The sequence below is a fragment of the Lathyrus oleraceus genome, chromosome 2 (genome assembly GCF_024323335.1).
Source record: "Lathyrus oleraceus cultivar Zhongwan6 chromosome 2, CAAS_Psat_ZW6_1.0, whole genome shotgun sequence".
Lineage (NCBI taxonomy): Eukaryota > Viridiplantae > Streptophyta > Magnoliopsida > Fabales > Fabaceae > Lathyrus > Lathyrus oleraceus.
Window position 1 is genome coordinate 215,000,684 of NC_066580.1, and position 19,489 is coordinate 215,020,172.

The window sequence follows — 19,489 nt, forward strand, 5'->3', positions numbered from 1 at the left end:
AAAAAGGTTTTTGAAATCAGGAAGTTCTACAGGAGGGAGATTGTTTGCAGCACGATATTCCCGAATTCGTCGTAAGACTCGGAGATATAGTTCGATATCGTTGATTCGTAAATAGAGCGGTTCGCCTTGTGAGCGAGTGCGTGGCATACAAATCAACGAAAGAAAGAATAGAAGAAAAAGAAACCTTAGTCTCTACAGCGTAACGGAAGAGTTACGATATCGATTAAATAAAAGTCCCCGGCAACGGCGCCAAAAACTTGATCGCTCGACTGTGTGAGTCGAGAATGGGGTACAAACTGCAAGTGCACAGTTCTATCGCGTAGTTTTAAAAGATATCGATCCCACAGGGACTTATGAATCGATATACCGTTATCTAAGGTTACTTCGTAAAGCTAAGGCAGGTAATACTTTGATTGTTTGGGGAAAGAGCTAAAACTAAAATAAGATCTAGATTAAATATTAATAAAGCGGATATCGGTATGTAGTTCGTCGTAATTAGGGAATCAATTCTTTGTCGGTTTCTTGGTTTTAAAATAAATCGTTTCAGTTAACTTTATTGATTAAAGGTTTTATCTCAAACTCTCGCTCTGTTGAATAAACCATGATTTTATGTTAATGTAGCTGTCACTTATAATTAAGTCAAAAACCATTTTTTGAAAGCAATAAAGTTGCAGAAACTCTTTTTAAGAAAACACTGACCGTTTTAAACACCCTTATCTCAAACTCTCGCTCTGTTGACTTAGGTTATACAATTAAATCCGAATGCTTAACTCTCGTCCTCACATTCAATCTTTAAAAATACTTTTTGGAAAAGGTCAGAATTCAATTAACTCTAAAACTTGCTCTCGCCCTGATCTAGAATTAATGCCTAATTTACACTGTCCAGTTAAAACCTCAAACTCTCGCTCTATTGATTTTAACTTCTTTATGTCTTTTACTTTTGTAAAAAATCTTGTTATTAAACCTGTAAATTGAGACCGTAAAAAGATTGATTTTAATTTTAAGTTTAATTAGACCGACTTAGTCTTGATCCCTTATTCCGCTTACTTTACATACCGATATCTAGGCGAATTAGCCAGACATGCTAAACAAACAAAAATACATATCATGCATAAACAGACTCATCCCAGGCAGATAATATAAATGAATAATAAAACAAAGTATTAAATAATAATTAAAGAACCTGAATGCGTTAAACAATAGTCTTGAACACTCCACCACAAGCCGGTAGGATTTGTTCTTGGATTCTTCAATTAAACAATAAATTAAACCAAGGAAATAAAAACTAGATTCTAACGTAAGGTTAGATCCGGTAAAAAGTTACACAATAGTTTCCGGTGTAGAAACTATTGTGCGAAAAGAATTAACTAAATGCTAAAAAGGAAAATGTAAATTGCAAGGGAAATAGTGTAGAACTTGTAAAAAAATAAATAAAGAAGCAATGCCTAAATTGCTGGAAAAGAAAATTGCAAAAGCGAAAAACGGCAAAGGAAAAAATTGGAAAAGCTTCGGAACCACTTTAGGTTTTAAAAGTGGCTATTTATATTGGTGTCATTAAGTAACTGCCTGCTGCCAAAAGGTCTTCAACGTGGCTAATTGCATGGCGTGGATATAGGGCCCAACACTCCTCAACGTCTCTTCAAGTCTCTGAGGCGTTACTTGCGCCCTAAAAGTAGGGGAATGGTGTGATGTTCGTCACACAATGTGTGACGTTCGTCACAAGGCTGTTTTGCGTGACGCTCGTCACGCCCTCTGTGACGTCCGTCACAGGCACAACATTTGTGTCTTGCGCTTTGGGCTGGGCTTTGGCATTTGGTTCTTTTTCTCTCCTTTTTGCACCTCCTTTTCTTCCATTTTTACTTGTGCTTCAAAATAAACCACCTGAGACAAATAGGAAGAAAATACCGCGTAATATCTAATAAAATGAAATAAATTGAAATAAATAATAATATAATTTAATTAAATTGAGTCCAAAAATATGATATAATTTCATGTTATCAGAGATTACGACTCGAGCCTAGATGTTGTCATGCAAAATCGTCCCTAAGTTAAGGTTTCTAGCTAACTTGCACAGGAAGCAAGCATATCCTAAACATGACTTGTACAGGAAGCAAGCCACACCTAACTTGCACAGGAAGCAAGTCTAAACTAAACCTAACTTGCACAGGAAGTAAGTCAAACAAACACACAATCACAAGTAGCACACCCTATATACAAGCAATGGGCTCACACAAAGGTTAGGCATTGAAGCCAACTGGAATGGGGTTAATGGTGCTCTTAACCTTGCCATTGAGGGGCTAAGGTGAAGCAGATGAAAGGAGATGAGGGGTGTGCCTCATTGCTCTTATCCCTGGTCAGGGAGAGCATTTGAATATCAGAAGGTGTGGGAGTTCAGAAAGGGGGAACTCTTTCCACAAGTTAGACTCTATAGATCTTGGGTTTTTACTCACTATGCATCAACACAAGTTGTGTGAGCAAGGTGAATGAAACACAGACTAGCAGGGGATAGATTGCATATCCCTTGGGTTCTGCCAATTGCCTCTTCACTTAGGAGGTCTTTGCATATCTACAGGGACAATTTTAAACAATCACAAACATTGCCTCTTAAGGAGGACTTCAGACAGTTGCCTGGCCAAGTAACAGGCCAGGTCTTCCAGACTACATGAAGTAAAGAAGTTATACCTCAATGCAAATTGCTCTTAAGCAAAGCAAAGCAAAGTTCACAAGGAACTAAAAGCAACTAAAGTACCTGAAATCAGTCAAGCACAGTTAGTATACAAGTCAAAGTTAAATCAGAATGAAACAAAGGTTAACAGTCAACACAAACAGACAAATGTGCAATGCACAAAGTTCAAGGCATGTGAGCCAAGCAACCTACAAAACAAATAGATTAGTCATGATAAACAAGCACACTCAATCAATTTGTATTGGTCTCATTGGGTAATTGTTGCTTAACCTGAAAAAAATGAGCTCAAACATGAGTAACAGGACCACTAGGATAAGCCTAGGGTCAAAAGGGGATGAGAAAGCCAAAACAGCAAATGAAATCCAATAAAAATCATATTCAAACAATCAAGAAACAAACTCAATTGGGGTCACATTCATATCAATCATCATCATCATTTCATAGACAGATTAGGTCAAAGCATGGCATTTAGAAGCCCATAGATGTCAACAACAAGACTTAACTCAAAACCAATCATAAACATTCCAAAAAATCATCAAATAAATCATGATCAAACACAACCTATAGCATGGTAAGAATGTCAAATTTCAACTCATTTGGACAAGTAGAAGGTGGTCAATGAAAATCAGAAAGGCAAGGCAATCCCAAACATGCTCAAAGAAGTCAACCAAACATGCATCAACTTGAAAAAATCATAAATCAGTGATAACATATGAGAAATGAATGGGATCAAAACCATGGCAAAGCTTAAGGTGTCTACTAATCACATATCAAATTTCATGTCCATCTAATAAAGTATGAGAATTTCACAAATGAAATGGGAGCATGTTTCACAAAAAGTCAACATAAGACCAAACAGGGGAGAAAAATCTCAAACAATTAGGAAATGCCACAAACAATTCCAAGAAAAATCACATGTAAACTAGACATTCAAGAGTACATTCATGCAAAAATTCAAAGCAATTTGAGGTCAAGAAGCATGGTATAGAAAATCATCAAGTTGCACATCAATGGTGTGACACAAATTGTCACACCCTACTTCAAAAAATCATAACTCAACAACCAGAGATGATAAATTCATAAACTCTAAACCAAAATCACCCTGAATGTGTCTAGTTTATACACAAAATAAATTCAAAGGCAATGGATAAATCATCATCATTTCACAAATGTTTTGGCAAAAGGTACAAAAAATGGAGCACATGAACAAAACCCTAGCACCATCTAAAATTCATTCATCCAAAAAATCAGGAAAAATCATGATTAAATACTAGAGATCCAGATGAACAAAATGCAAAAATTCTCATGAAATTTGGATCAAAAATGGATGAGCTATGATTTTTGTAAGATTGATCATCAAAGTGAAATAAATATTGAGAAAATAATTGAAACAAACATGATTATTTAAATAATTGGACACGGAGTGGCAATCTAGTAAATATTGTGAAAACTTAATGAAACGGTGCGCATGGCTTTGGGACGTGGCAACAGGCGACTGGCTCATGGCAATGGAATAGTACGCCCATGCAGAAATAAAAAAACACACGCGATTTCTGGGCATTTGCTAGGGTTCTTGCAACAGTAACAAGTTCATCTTCTTCCCAAATCGTGAAATAATTTTGTGCCCAGAAATTGGAATTGGGTATACCATTGTGACCAGCAAACAACACACATTCACAATCCAACATCCCTATATCCTAAATCGAGCTAACAAAGAAGCAACAAGCAAAAACATGTTTGGACATCAAATTTCAACTCAGCATTTCTTTCAGCACAGGCAACCATTTTCACTAATTCAAAGTTCATTATAATCAAGGCAAGGAGATCTATCATAAGCATATCATGTTTTAGCAAATAGTCATGGTCGAATTCTTACTTGATTTGAGGAACAGTTGAGATGCAGTGATGATTTGGTTGCAAATGGCCCAAACAGTTGTTGCTTCGAGCTTGTATTGATGGATGCACAAGGAGTTTCAGCTCAATAATCCTTGAGAAAGCTTCAAGTCAATTCTGCCATGGATGAAGGTTGTTAATGCAGTTATGAATTTCTTGCTTCCAGCTGGGATTTCAGGCTTGTAATCAGTTCAAGATGATGGTAAATGATGAAGCCAAGAAACAGGGCTCGAGTTCTTTTGCAAATTTTCAGTAAAGTTTCAAAATGGAAAAAAGAGCCAATGAGAGAACAAGGGTTTTTCTGGTTTTGAATGTTGGCTGCTAGGGTTCCTTCAGAAAGAAAATGATCTTTATATGTGCTGTTTTAAGTTGCTAAGCATGATTAAGCAAAGTGGTAACTGGACTTTGGAAAAATGACATGTTTTGCTAATTTGGTCATTTTTACTTAAGTGGTGAGGTGCAAGGCTTACAGCTCGAAAATGGGCCTTTGGGCAAGTTCCAAACATGATTTCTGGTCATTCCCAATTGGCACAATTGATTGAAAATGGTTATTTTAAAATCCCAATTTTTCACTTCACTTAAAACAATTCAAGTTGCCTCCAAAAGTGCCATTTTGATTGGTGATGTTTTGATGAATGATGATGACATTTTTGGAAAGAGGGGATCAAATGTGACTTGTTGCAAAAAACCCCACCCAATTTGGCCAAATGGTTTGAGAGATATGGCCTTTTGAAGTTCAAAAATTTATGAAAATGATTTGATCATAACTTGCCAACCATACATGGGAATTGAGTGTTCTTGGACTTTTTGGAAATGGGAGAACAAGATCTTCAACTTTCATGTTGGGAAAAAATTCATTTGAAGCTTTTATCATGATGTATGTTTAGGATCAAGAAGTTTCCATTTTTGGCAAATTCCAATTACAGGTCAAGTTTCTATTTTTGGAAATTTCTTGTCTGGCTTCAAATTCTTCCATGATGATGTTTGACATGTTATATGAGGCCTATATGGACATGAATGAGCCCTCTCAAACCAAATTCCACTTTGAAATCCATAAAATCAAGCCTAGTTGACCAAGGTTGACTTTTTAGGGTTTCTGGTAAACTGTGCATTGACTGATGACTTCTGAACATCCAATCCTTGACCAAAACACTTCCAAAGGACCCATAGGTCATGTGAACATGTTGGACCAACCCTAGGGCCTTGGCTCAAAGGAAATTGCACTTGCTTGCTTGACTGACTGATCTCCTGACCAGTTTGACCTAATCTGACTGATGATCTTGCACTTGAGGCAAAGGGACAATGCAATGCTATGCAGTGGACCATGTTATGTTATGACCTAATATGAGAATTTATGTACAAAGATAGGTGCAAATTTGAGGTGCTACAGTTGCCCCTATTCAATCAGCTGGGAACCCGAACGGATGATAGCAATGACTGTCAGACTTTCAGGGTAAACAGGGATTGAATACCCAAGAACTGTAGAAATTTGCACCGACTGGATATAATACAAAAATAACCACGTCATTTACCGATGACGACCGCATGACAACTTCAGAAAAGCGAAACCATTTACCGATGGTTAAAAACTGGAAACTTGATATTTACCGATATCAACTTCAGCGAGACCATTTACCGATGGTTGCTGGGAAATAATTTTGATGTAAGAGGGAAGCAAGACCATTTACCGATGGTGGCTTCAAAGCAACTTGATATTTACCGATGTCAACTTCAACAAGGCCATTTACCGATGGCTGCTGCAACTGGGAATTCGATATTTACCGATATCGAAGAAAAACGGGGCCATTTACCGATGGCATCTCTGCTTGGAGAGGAACAAAATCTTTGTGGTGGAACCAGACAAGACGTTTACCGACGACTTCTGGGGATCTTGATTTTATTAACAAGAAAGATAACACATGACCAGACATTTACCGATGACTGGGGTGAGACTCGATGTTTACCGACATCGAAAGATGATGTTTACCGACATCCAAAAATGACCAGACATTTACCGATGACTGGGATGAGACTCGATGTTTACCGACATCGAAAGATGATGTTTACCGACATCCAAAAATGACCAGACATTTACCGATGACTGGGGAGAAACTTACTGGGAAGAGAAAACCAAATATTCGCAACCGGAAACCAGACAGGACATTTACCGATGACTCTACTGGGGATCTAGCTGGGGAATTATCAGACATTTACCGATGACTGAGGGAAAGAATCGATGTTTACCGACATCGAAAGATGATGTTTACCGACATCAAAAAATGACCAGACATTTACCGATGACTGGGGTGAGACTCGATGTTTACCGACACCGAAACAATGGTGTTTACCGACACCAAAAATGACCACACGCGGGTGCTGACATGACACTTACTGGTACCACAAGAGGTGAGGAAATAAACCTCTGTGGGGATATAAACCTCTGTGGGGATATCATCCCTGAGTACTGTCAAAGCAACTGTAGCAGACGTGCTGTGCTGATGTTGAATAGAATGATCCGCCTCTGCCGGGGATACGGTCTGATTGGGTTAACACATGAATGCATATGTTTGAATTTTTTCTATGGCGTAATGCTCCATATGGAATGGGAATGCTACGCAGTTTTGAGGATGCAATGATCACTACATGCAATGCAAAATGATAAAAACTCCGTTGGGGGAGTACACAGGACGACTGTGCTGAGAAAAAACTTCAATACAATTCCGCTGGGGGAAAACCAGGCAACTGCCGGGGAAACATCCACACAACTCCGCTAGGGGAAGACAAAGTAACTCGCTGGGGAGTAATGAAGCAACTTGCCACTGACAAAAGTGAAATTGCTGGGGATATCCCGCTCAATCCACAGGTAGGATAAACTCCGCTTGGGGAAATAACTGCTCCGCTGGGGAAGATAAACCAGGTAACTCTTTGGGGATAAGGCTCCTACAAACCTCAGATACGATAAACCCTGCTTCGGGGAATATCTGTTACTCCGCCGGGGACGACCCACGCAATCCACAGGTAGGATAGACTCAAGCTGGGGATGCACACACTGATCTGATACTGAAACCTGTCCAATCCACTGGCAGGATGAACTCTGCTAGAGAGATATCTGCTCCGCTGGGGAAGACTTAAACAATCCAGCTAAGAGAGAAGCTCTGTTCTGGGAGAAAAACTGCTGGAGAATGCTCACAGGTGACGACCTATACAACGGAACAATAGATGCCCCAGGGGATACGTGGACAAGATACGCGCAAGTGTCCTCAACATTCAAAATGATTTTCAAATGTTTTAGTCTTTCTGCATGTTATTGTTTAGCCTTCATGTTTTTATATGCAATGTTTATAAAAAATTCGGACGTTTTTGCAAACAAAACAGTAAAAGTAAAAACAAGAAAGCAATTTATCTGAATAACGATTTTTATTGATTGAAAATGCGCCTGAAAAGGCAAATACATTGGGAAGCAATTCCTAGAAAGAGGTAATTGCGCACAAAAGGAAAATAAACTATCCTAATGGCAATGTGAACACGGCATCCACTGTTTCCCAACTCTGTTATAACTCATAGATCATCAGTTTTCCTCCCACTCCCTTGCTTTCTGAGAAAGTTGACTGGACCGATCACATCCTTCGAGATGGCGGCTGACGAAGCGCGATGAAGTACAGATGACTCAGACTGTAGCCTTCGCTTTAATCCCTCTTTTGGCTGGATCGCCCTTTCGGGTTTTCAATCCACCGGGATACCCATTTTTGCCTAAGCCGCCCTTGCGGGTTTTCGACTTACCGGGTGTACAATTTTTTTCGTTTTTATCCCTAATTTTTGCCCGAACCTTTTCTTTCTGTTTTTTTTTGGTTCGCCGGGATGCCCATTTTTGCCTGGACTCTTTTATTCTTTTTGTCCAGCGGGTCAACTTATGCGAAGTATTTTTTGACTACATCTGAGTTAACAGGGGATGGAAAATCTTCACCATCCATTGTTGTAAGCATCAAGGCTCCACCGGAGAAGACCTTCTTCACAACACATGGACCTTCATAATTAGGAGTCCACTTGCCCCTGTTATCTGTACCAGGAGGAAGGATCCTCTTCAAGACTAGATCACCAGTTTGAAATGTCCGAGGACGCACTTTCTGATCAAAGGCTCGCTTCATCCTTCTCTGATATAACTGCCCGTGGCACACAGCTGCTAACCGTCTTTCTTCGATAAGGCTTAACTCATTAAACCTTGTCCGAATCCACTCGGCTTCGTCCAGCTTGACATCTAATAATACCCTCAGAGAAGGGATCTCCACTTCAACAGGCAGGACTGCTTCCATACCATACACAAGGGAGTAGGGGGTTGCCCCGGTCGACGTACGCACTGAGATACGGTATCCATGCAAAGCGAAAGGCAGCATCTCATGCCAATCCTTGTACGTAACGACCATCTTTTGCACAATCTTCTTGATATTCTTGTTAGCTGCCTCTACAGCACCATTCATCTTTGGTCTGTAAGGAGAAGAATTGTGATGTTCAATCTTGAAATCTCTGCACAGCTCTTTCATCATCTTGTTGTTGAGATTTGAACCATTGTCAGTGATGATTCTCTCAGGGACTCCATAACGACAAATGATTTCTTTTTTGATGAACCGGGCAACCACTTGTTTGGTGACACTAGCAAAAGAAGCTGCTTCTACCCATTTGGTGAAGTAATCAATCGCGACCAAAATGAAGCGATGTCCATTAGAAGCAGTAGGCTCGATCTTCCCAATCATATCGATGCCCCACATAGCAAACGGCCAAGGCGAGTTCATGACATTCAACGGGCTTGGTGGTACATGCACCTTATCAGCATAGATCTGACATTTATGGCACTTCCGAGCATATTTGAAACAATCGGATTCCATCGTCATCCAGTAATACCCGGCTCTCAGCAATTTCTTTGACATTGCATGACCACCAGCGTGGGTACCAAACGAACCGTCGTGTACTTCTTGCATTAACATGTCTGCTTCGTGTCTATCCACGCATCTGAGCAGAACCATGTCAAAGTTCCTCTTGTACAGCACATCATCCTGATTCAAGTAAAAGCTTCCAGCTAGCCTTCTCAGGGTCTTCTTATCATTCTTCGACGCACCTTCAGGATACTCCTGAGTCTTGAGGAAGTTCTTGATGTCAAAGTACCACGACTTCTCATCAATCGCAACAGACTCGGCTGCAAACACATACGCAGGCCTCTCGAGCCGATTCACCGCAACATGCGGCACATGATTCCACCAATGAACTTTTATCATCGAGGATAAAGTAGCCAAGGCATCAGCCATCTGATTCTCGTCCCGGGGGACATGATACAACTTCACCTTCTTGAAGAACGTCAGTATTCTTCGGGTGTAATCTCTATACGGAATCAAATGCGGCTGGTTTGTATTCCAATCTCCATTGACCTGATTGATCACTAGAGCTGAATCTCCAAATATGTCAAGGGTTTTGATCCTCAGATCAATGGCTTCTTCTATCCCCATGATACAAGCCTCATACCCAGCTTCATTGTTGGTGACGTCGAAAGTCAATCTGGCAGAGAAAGGTATATGAGCACCTTTGGGATTAATGAGTACTGCCCCAACACCGTTACCGTTCATATTCACAGCCCCATCAAACATCAGTGTCCACTTGTCATCAGGATCCGGTCCTTCCACGACAGGCGGCTCTTCGCAATCTTTCATCTTCAGATACATGATGTCTTCATCAGGGAATTCAAACATCATAGGCTGATAATCGTCAATTGGTTGCTCGGCAAGGTAGTCTGACAGGATACTACCTTTGATGGCCTTCTGTGATGTGTACTGAATGTCATACTCTGTTAAAATCATCTGCCATCGAGCAACACGCCCGGTGAGAGCCGGCTTCTCAAAGATGTACTTTACTGGATCCATCTTAGAAATCAACAGAGTAGTATGGTTCAACATATACTGCCTTAGTCGGCGAGCAGCCCAGGCCAAAGCACAACAAGTTTTCTCGAGCAGTGAATATCTTGTTTCACAGTCGGTAAACTTTTTGCTAAGGTAGTATATGGCATGCTCTTTTCGACCAGACTCGTCATGCTGCCCCAATACACACCCCATCGAGTTCTCGGTAACTGACAGGTACATTATCAACGGTCTCCCAGGAACTGGAGGAATCAGGATTGGAGGGTTCTGTAAATACTCTTTTATCTTGTCAAAAGCCTTCTGACAATCATCATTCCATTTGATCGCCTGATTCTTTCTGAGTAGCTTGAAAATTGGTTCACATGTGGCAATTAGGTGAGATATGAACCGTGCAATGTAATTCAACCTCCCTAAAAACCCACGGACTTGCTTCTCTGTTTTTGGTTCAGGCATCTCTTGAATAGCTTTGACTTTTGCTGGATCAACCTCAATCCCTTTCTCACTGACAATGAAGCCTAAAAGCTTCCCTGATCTCACCCCAAACGTACACTTGTTCGGATTCAGCCTCAGCTTGAACTTGACCAATCTGTCAAACAACTTCTGCAGATTAACCAGGTGCTCCTCTTCTGTCTGCGACTTCGCAATCATATCATCCACGTACACTTCGATCTCTTTGTGCATCATGTCATGAAAGAGAGTCGTCATTTCCCTCTGATAGGTAGCACCGACATTCTTCAGCCCAAATGGCATCACTTTGTAGCAGAACGTGCCCCAAGGTGTAATGAATGTTGTCTTTTCCATGTCCTCTGGCGCCATCTTGATCTGATTATAGCCTGAGAAACCGTCCATGAAAGAGAATACCGAGGATTGAGCCGTATTATCCACCAATACATCGATGTGAGGTAATGGGAAATCATCTTTCAGACTCGCCCTGTTTAGATCCCGGTAGTCGACACACATCCTGACTTTGCCATCCTTCTTTGGCACGGGAACAATGTTGGCAACCCACGGTGGATACCTGGTTACAGCCAGAAAACCTGCATCCCACTGCTTCTGAACCTCTTCCTTGATCTTGACAGCCATATCAGGACTTGTTCTGCGAAGCTTCTGCTTGACCGACGGATGTAACACCCTTCTAAAATACCCCAAATATTTAATTAAAATAATAAACATATAACAATTCAGAGTAATTATGCCATGCAAGGGTGTCACACATAATATTCACACCATTCAACCATATAACGGTCATGCTCTTTTATTAATTCAAAACATAAACAATTGCATAAAACGCAACGGATAGAGATCTCCTCAATCATGTAAAACATGTAACATTCAATGTAAATTATTCAACAAGGTAAATATCCCATCCCGATGTTACATCTATCAGAGCACGACCCACTAAGGAGACTACACTAGACTCCAAGCATTCGCTTCTACTCAACTCATTTCTCGTTACCTGAAAAATAGTTGTAAGGGTGAGTTCCTCAATCAATATAATAAGCATTATAGAATATAATGTCATGTTAAGTAACTTAACACATTAATCACCCTAATCACAACATACAATCAGTAACAGCACATTAGCTCACATCATACTCAACATTCCATCACACACAAGTATAATCTCAAATCATACTCTACAACAACACAAATACACGTATAATATTGGAATACATCCATTCATATTATACGTCATACATACATTATGCAATGAAACTCCACACATGCGGTACCGAGTATTCTTGAACATATAGTTCAAGCTCACCGATCAATCCAGATGCGGCTACTAAGCTCACTAGTCCCACTCATTTGAGATCTAATGACTCACTCACTAATTCCTCACCATGGGAATTAGCTACAGCCCCAAAGGCTAGACTATGCACACTAATCATCTAGTATGCAAACATCAACAACAAATCCACAATGATTCACTCACTAATTCCTCACCATGGGAATTAGCTACAGCCCCAGAGGCTATGCCATGCACGCTAATCATCTAGCAATGCAACATCAACAACAATTCAAGAATAGACATATGCTCACACTCTAAGCCATACAACAGTCCATTCACACATACATGCATAATATATACATTCACGTCAGTATGCATATCATCATACATCATCAACACATGTATCAACACATCATTATCATGTACATCAATTAAACACAGTATTAGCACACTCTACTAATACCGATACTGCTCAAAACAGCGGGATCTAATCCCTATTACATCATACGCCAACATAGGCCAACTCTCAATTATGTACACAACATTAAAAAGCCAATGTTTCCACTCTGCAACAGTGTTAACCGGTTAACGCCCTGGGTTAACCGGTTAACGCAGGCAAAAACACATTTTCTGGCAAAACGCAACAGAGTTAACCGGTTAACGCCCTGGGTTAACCGGTTAACGCAGGCAAAACAGCACATTTTCACCAACTATAACAGTGTTAACCGGTTAACACCCTGGGTTAACCGGTTAACGCAGACAAAACAACAGTTCCTGCGCTAACACAAGGCAGAATGCAGAATTTTCCGCATTTTCCGCCGTTGGAGGACTTCCGGACCTCCGATTCCGATTCCGTAAAAAGCTATACGTTCGGAATTTCACAACTAACCCAAACACAGATTCAATTTCAGTCTAAATACAATTTATCCAACATAATTCTTCAGCATCAACGATCCCAATTAGGGTCAAATTAACGGCTTATCACTACCCATCACATATTATCCCATAATACCCATTAATCGACGATAAACCCCCCTTACCTGAGTTAATCCGGCAAAGTCTCTAAGCTCCAAGCTCTTCTCCAACCTTTGCTCTCTGGTTCTTCCTCTTTGCCCCTTTCTCCTCTTCTCTGCAGCTTCTCAGTTTTCACGTAAAACCCTTTTTACAAAAAAAAATGAAAACTCCTTTTCCTTAATTCCAACTTATATATTTTCCAATAATAATAATAATAATAATAATAATAATAAAATTTCCAATTATTTAATTAAATTAATAAATATATTATTAACTCAATTTAAATAATTATTTTATTATTATCGGAGTGTTACAACTCTCCCCCACTAAAAGAGTTTTCGTCCTCGAAAACATACCTCAAGCGAACAACTCTGGGTAAGACTCCTTCATCTTACTCTCCAGTTCCCAAGTCACATTGCCACCTGCTGGTCCTCCCCAAGCTACCTTCACCAAGGCAATCTCTTTACCCCGCAACTGCTTCAACTCTCGATCCTCGATCCTCATAGGTGATGTTTCAACAGTTAGGTTATCTCTCACCTGTACATCATCTACTTGGACTACATGCGACGGATCATGAATGTACCTCCTCAGCTGAGACACATGAAAAACCTCATGCAAATTCGCAAGCGACGGCGGTAAAGCGACACGATAGGCTACCTCCCCTATCCTCTCCAAAATCTGATAAGGACCAATAAATCGAGGTGTCAACTTCTTCGACTTCAAAGCTCGACCAACACCAGTTATCGGAGTAACACGAAGAAACACATGATCTCCCTCTTGGAACTCAAGTGACTTCCTCCTCTTATCATGATAACTCTTCTGACGACTCTGAGCAATTCTCATCTTCTCCTGAATCATCTTAATCTTTTCTGTAGTCTGTTGAACAATCTCCGGTCCAACCACAGCACTCTCACCGGACTCATACCAACACAAAGGTGTCCGACATCTCCTACCATACAAAGCTTCAAACGGTGCCATACCAATGCTCGAATGAAAACTATTGTTGTAGGTAAACTCAATCAAAGGTAAATAACAATCCCAAGCACCTCCCTTTTCCAAAACACAAGCTCTCAAAAGATCCTCTAGTGACTGAATCGTCCTCTCAGTCTGACCATCAGTCTGCGGATGATATGCAGAACTCAATCTCAGCTTAGTTCCCAAAGCCCTCTGCAAACCTTCCCAGAACTTCGATGTAAATCTAGGATCTCTGTCCGAAACAATACTCGACGGAATACCATGCAAACTTACAACCTTCTCAATATACAACTCAGCCAATCTCTCTAACGGATAATCCATTCTGATCGGAATAAAATGAGCCGATTTCGTCAATCTGTCAACAATCACCCAAATGGCTTCAAAATTCTTATTTGTCCTCGGCAAACCAGAAACAAAATCCATACTAATACTATCCCACTTCCACTCTGGAATAGCCAACGGTTGCATTAGCCCAGACGGCTTCTGATGCTCAATCTTTGACTTCTGACAAGTCAAACAGGAATAAACAAAACTCGCAATTTCTCTCTTCATTCCCGACCACCAAAATAACTTCTTCAAATCATGATACATCTTCGTAGCTCCAGGATGAATACTCAGGCCACTACGATGTCCTTCTTCAAGAATACTCTTCTTAAGTTCGGTAACATCCGGAATACACACCCGATTACCAAATTTCAAAACACCATTCTCATCAACTCTGAATTCACCACCTTGGCCTTGATTCACTAAAGTCAACTTATCAACCAAAAACATATCGGATTTCTGACCCTCTCTGATCTCATCCAGAATACCACTTGTTAACTTCAACATTCCCAATTTAACACTATTGTGAGTACTCTCACACACCAAACTCAAGTCTCTAAACTGCTCAATTAAATCCAATTCCTTAACCATTAACATAGACATATGCAATGATTTCCGACTCAACGCATCAGCCACTACATTTGCTTTACCCGGATGGTAATTCAAACCAAAGTCATAATCCTTCAGAAATTCTAACCATCTCCTCTGTCTCATGTTCAGCTCTTTCTGATCAAACAAATACTTTAAACTTTTATGGTCACTGAAAACCTCAAATCTTGACCCATACAAGTAATGCCTCCATAATTTCAGAACAAATACCACAGCTGCCAACTCTAAATCATGTGTCGGATAGTTCTTCTCATGAACTCTCAGTTGTCTCGAAGCATAAGCTATAACCTGCTTATTCTGCATCAACACACCACCCAAGCCCAACAATGAAGCATCACAATAAACCTCAAACGATTCCGACGAACTCGGTAATATCAGAATAGGAGCAGTAGTCAACCTTCTCTTTAACTCTTGGAAACCTTCTTCATATTTTGAGTCCCAAACAAATGCTTGCCCCTTTCTAGTCAACATCGTCAGCGGTAACGCCAACTTAGAAAATCCCTCAATGAACTTCCTATAATAACCAGCCAAACCAAGAAAACTTCGAATCTCAGCAACAGACTTCGGAGCTTCCCACTTAGATATCGCTTCTATCTTAGAAGGATCAACAGCAACACCACCTCTTGAAATCACATGACCCAGAAAACTAACCTCTTCTAACCAAAATTCACATTTAGAGAGTTTAGCAAATAACTTCTTTTCTCGTAGGACTTCTAAAACGACTCTCAAATGCTCAGCATGCTCTTCTTCAGATTTCGAATACACCAAAATGTCATCAATAAACACCACAACAAACTTATCTAGGTACGGGTGGAAAATCCTATTCATATACTCCATGAATACTCCAGGCGCATTAGTCACACCAAAAGGCATTACAGAATACTCATAATGTCCATACCTTGTTCTGAAAGCAGTCTTCTGAATATCCTCAATTTTCACACGTATCTGATGATACCCAGATCTCAAATCTATCTTGCTGAACACACTCGCACCAACCAACTGATCCATCAAATCATCAATCCTCGGCAAAGGATACCGATTCTTGATCGTCACTTTATTCAGTTGCCTGTAGTCCACACACAACCTCATAGTACCTTCTTTCTTCTTAACCAATAACACTGGTGCACCCCACGGTGACACACTCGGACGAATAAATTTCTTATCCAACAGATCTTCCAGCTGACTCTTCAATTCAGCTAACTCAACAGCAGACATACGATACGGATCCATCGATATCGGTCTAGTACCAGGTACCAAATCAATCGAGAACTCAACTTCACGGTCTGGCGGTAATTCATTCACTTCTTCTGGGAACACATCAGGAAAATCACACACCACGGCTAGATCGCCAATCACCAGTTTATCTTTAGCCTCTAAAGTCGCTAACAGCATAAACAACTCTGCCCCACCTGCTACTTCCTCATTCACCTGCCTTGTTGATAGAAACAAATCCTTGCCTTCCTCAACCTCAGGAAATATCACAGTCTTATCAAAACAATTAATAGAAACTCGGTTAAACACCAACCAGTTCATACCCAGAATAACATCAATCTGCACTAGTGGAAGACACACAAGGTCTATCCCAAAATCTCTACCAAAAATGCTCAAAGGACAACTCAAGCAAACTGAAGTAGTAGTCACTGAACCCTTTGCAGGAGTATCAATCACCATACTTCCAAGCATCTCAGATATCTCTAACTTAAGTTTCACAGCACAATCCAAAGATATAAAGGAATGAGTAGCACCGGTGTCAATAATAGCTACAAGAGGAAAGCCATTAATATAACACGTACCTCTGATCAAACGATCATCTGCAGAAGTCTCAGAACCCGATAAAGCAAAGACCTTGCCTCCTGACTGATTCTCTTTCTTCGGCTTAGGACACTGTGGACTGATATGACCCAACTCTCCACAGTTGAAACAAGTTACAGTCTTCAACCGGCACTCTGCAGCCAAATGACCTCCTTTGCCACACTTGAAACACTTCATCTCAGCACTGGTACACTCATGGACACGATGTCCAGCCCGACCACATCTATAACACTTAGCAGGAGCACTAGAGTCTCCCCCACTAGGCCTCTTCATCCCACTCTGCTTCTGGAAACCTTTGCCAGCTGCATACGGTTTTCCACGATCATTCTGATTCTTGCCTTTTCTATCAACCCTTTGCTGATAGCTCTCTGCTCTGGCTTTGGAATCCTGTTCAAAAATCCTGCAACAGTCAACCAAGTCAGAAAACACTCTGATCCGCTGATATCCAATAGCCTGTTTGATCTCGGGACGCAACCCGTTCTCAAACTTCACACATTTCGAAAATTCTCCAGCAGCCTCATTATAGGGAGTGTAATACTTCGACAGCTCTGTGAACTTAGCAGCATACTCAGTAACAGACCGATTGCCCTGCTTCAATTCCAAGAACTCTATCTCTTTCTTTCCTCTAACATCCTCTGGAAAATACTTCCTCAGGAATCTCTCTCTGAATACAGCCCAAGGGATCTCAGCATTCCCAGCAGATTCCAACTCAGTGCGGGTAGCAACCCACCAATCATCAGCTTCTTCTGACAGCATATGCGTACCGAACCTGACCTTCTGGTTATCGGCACACTCAGTCACTCGGAAGATTCTCTCTATCTCCTTCAACCATTTCTGAGCGCCATCTGGATCGTATGCTCCCTTGAACATTGGAGGATTGTTCTTCTGGAACTCACTCAGTTGACGAGCAGCTCCAATTCCCACAACATTCGGATTTCCTCCAAGTACTCCAGCTAGCATACCCAGAGCCTCAGAAATCACAGCATCATCTCTACCTCTTCCAGCCATCTCTATTCTGAAAACCCAAACAAACTAAAACAATGAGTACTGATAGGGTTACACAACACCTATACCGTACAGGGGAAACAAAATAATTACGACTCGACTCGACCGACTATGCTCTGATACCACTAATGTAACACCCTTCTAAAATACCCCAAATATTTAATTAAAATAATAAACATATAACAATTCAGAGTAATTATGCCATGCAAGGGTGTCACACATAATATTCACACCATTCAACCATATAACGGTCATGCTCTTTTATTAATTCAAAACATAAACAATTGCATAAAACGCAACGGATAGAGATCTCCTCAATCATGTAAAACATGTAACATTCAATGTAAATTATTCAACAAGGTAAATATCCCATCCCGATGTTACATCTATCAGAGCACGACCCACTAAGGAGACTACACTAGACTCCAAGCATTCGCTTCTACTCAACTCATTTCTCGTTACCTGAAAAATAGTTGTAAGGGTGAGTTCCTCAATCAATATAACAAGCATTATAGAATATAATGTCATGTTAAGTAACTTGACACATTAATCACCCTAATCACAACATACAATCAGTAACAGCACATTAGCTCACATCATACTCAACATTCCATCACACACAAGTATAATCTCAAATCATACTCTACAATAACACAAATACACGTATAATATTGGAATACATCCATTCATATTATACGCCATACATACATTATGCAATGAAACTCCACACATGCGGTACCGACTATTCTTGAACATATAGTTCAAGCTCACCGATCAATCCAGATGCGGCTACTAAGCTCACTAGTCCCACTCATTTGAGATCTAATGACTCACTCACTAATTCCTCACCATGGGAATTAGCTACAGCCCCAAAGGCTAGACTATGCACACTAATCATCTAGTATGCAAACATCAACAACAAATCCACAATGATTCACTCACTAATTCCTCACCATGGGAATTAGCTACAGCCCCAGAGGCTATGCCATGCACGCTAATCATCTAGCAATGCAACATCAACAACAATTCAAGAATAGACATATGCTCACACTCTAAGCCATACAACAGTCCATTCACACATACATGCATAATATATACATTCACGTCAGTATGCATATCATCATACATCATCAACACATGTATCAACACATCATTATCATGTACATCAATTAAACACAGTATTAGCACACTCTACTAATACCGATACTGCTCAAAATAGCGGGATCTAATCCCTATTACATCATACGCCAACATAGGCCAACTCTCAATTATGTACACAACATTAAAAAGCCAATTTTTCCACTCTGCAACAGTGTTAACCGGTTAACGCCCTGGGTTAACCGGTTAACGCAGGCAAAAACACATTTTCTGGCAAAACGCAACAGAGTTAACCGGTTAACGCCCTGGGTTAACCGGTTAACGCAGGCAAAACAGCACATTTTCACCAACTATAACAGTGTTAACCGGTTAACACCCTGGGTTAACCGGTTAACGCAGACAAAACAACAGTTCCTGCGCTAACACAAGGCAGAATGCAGA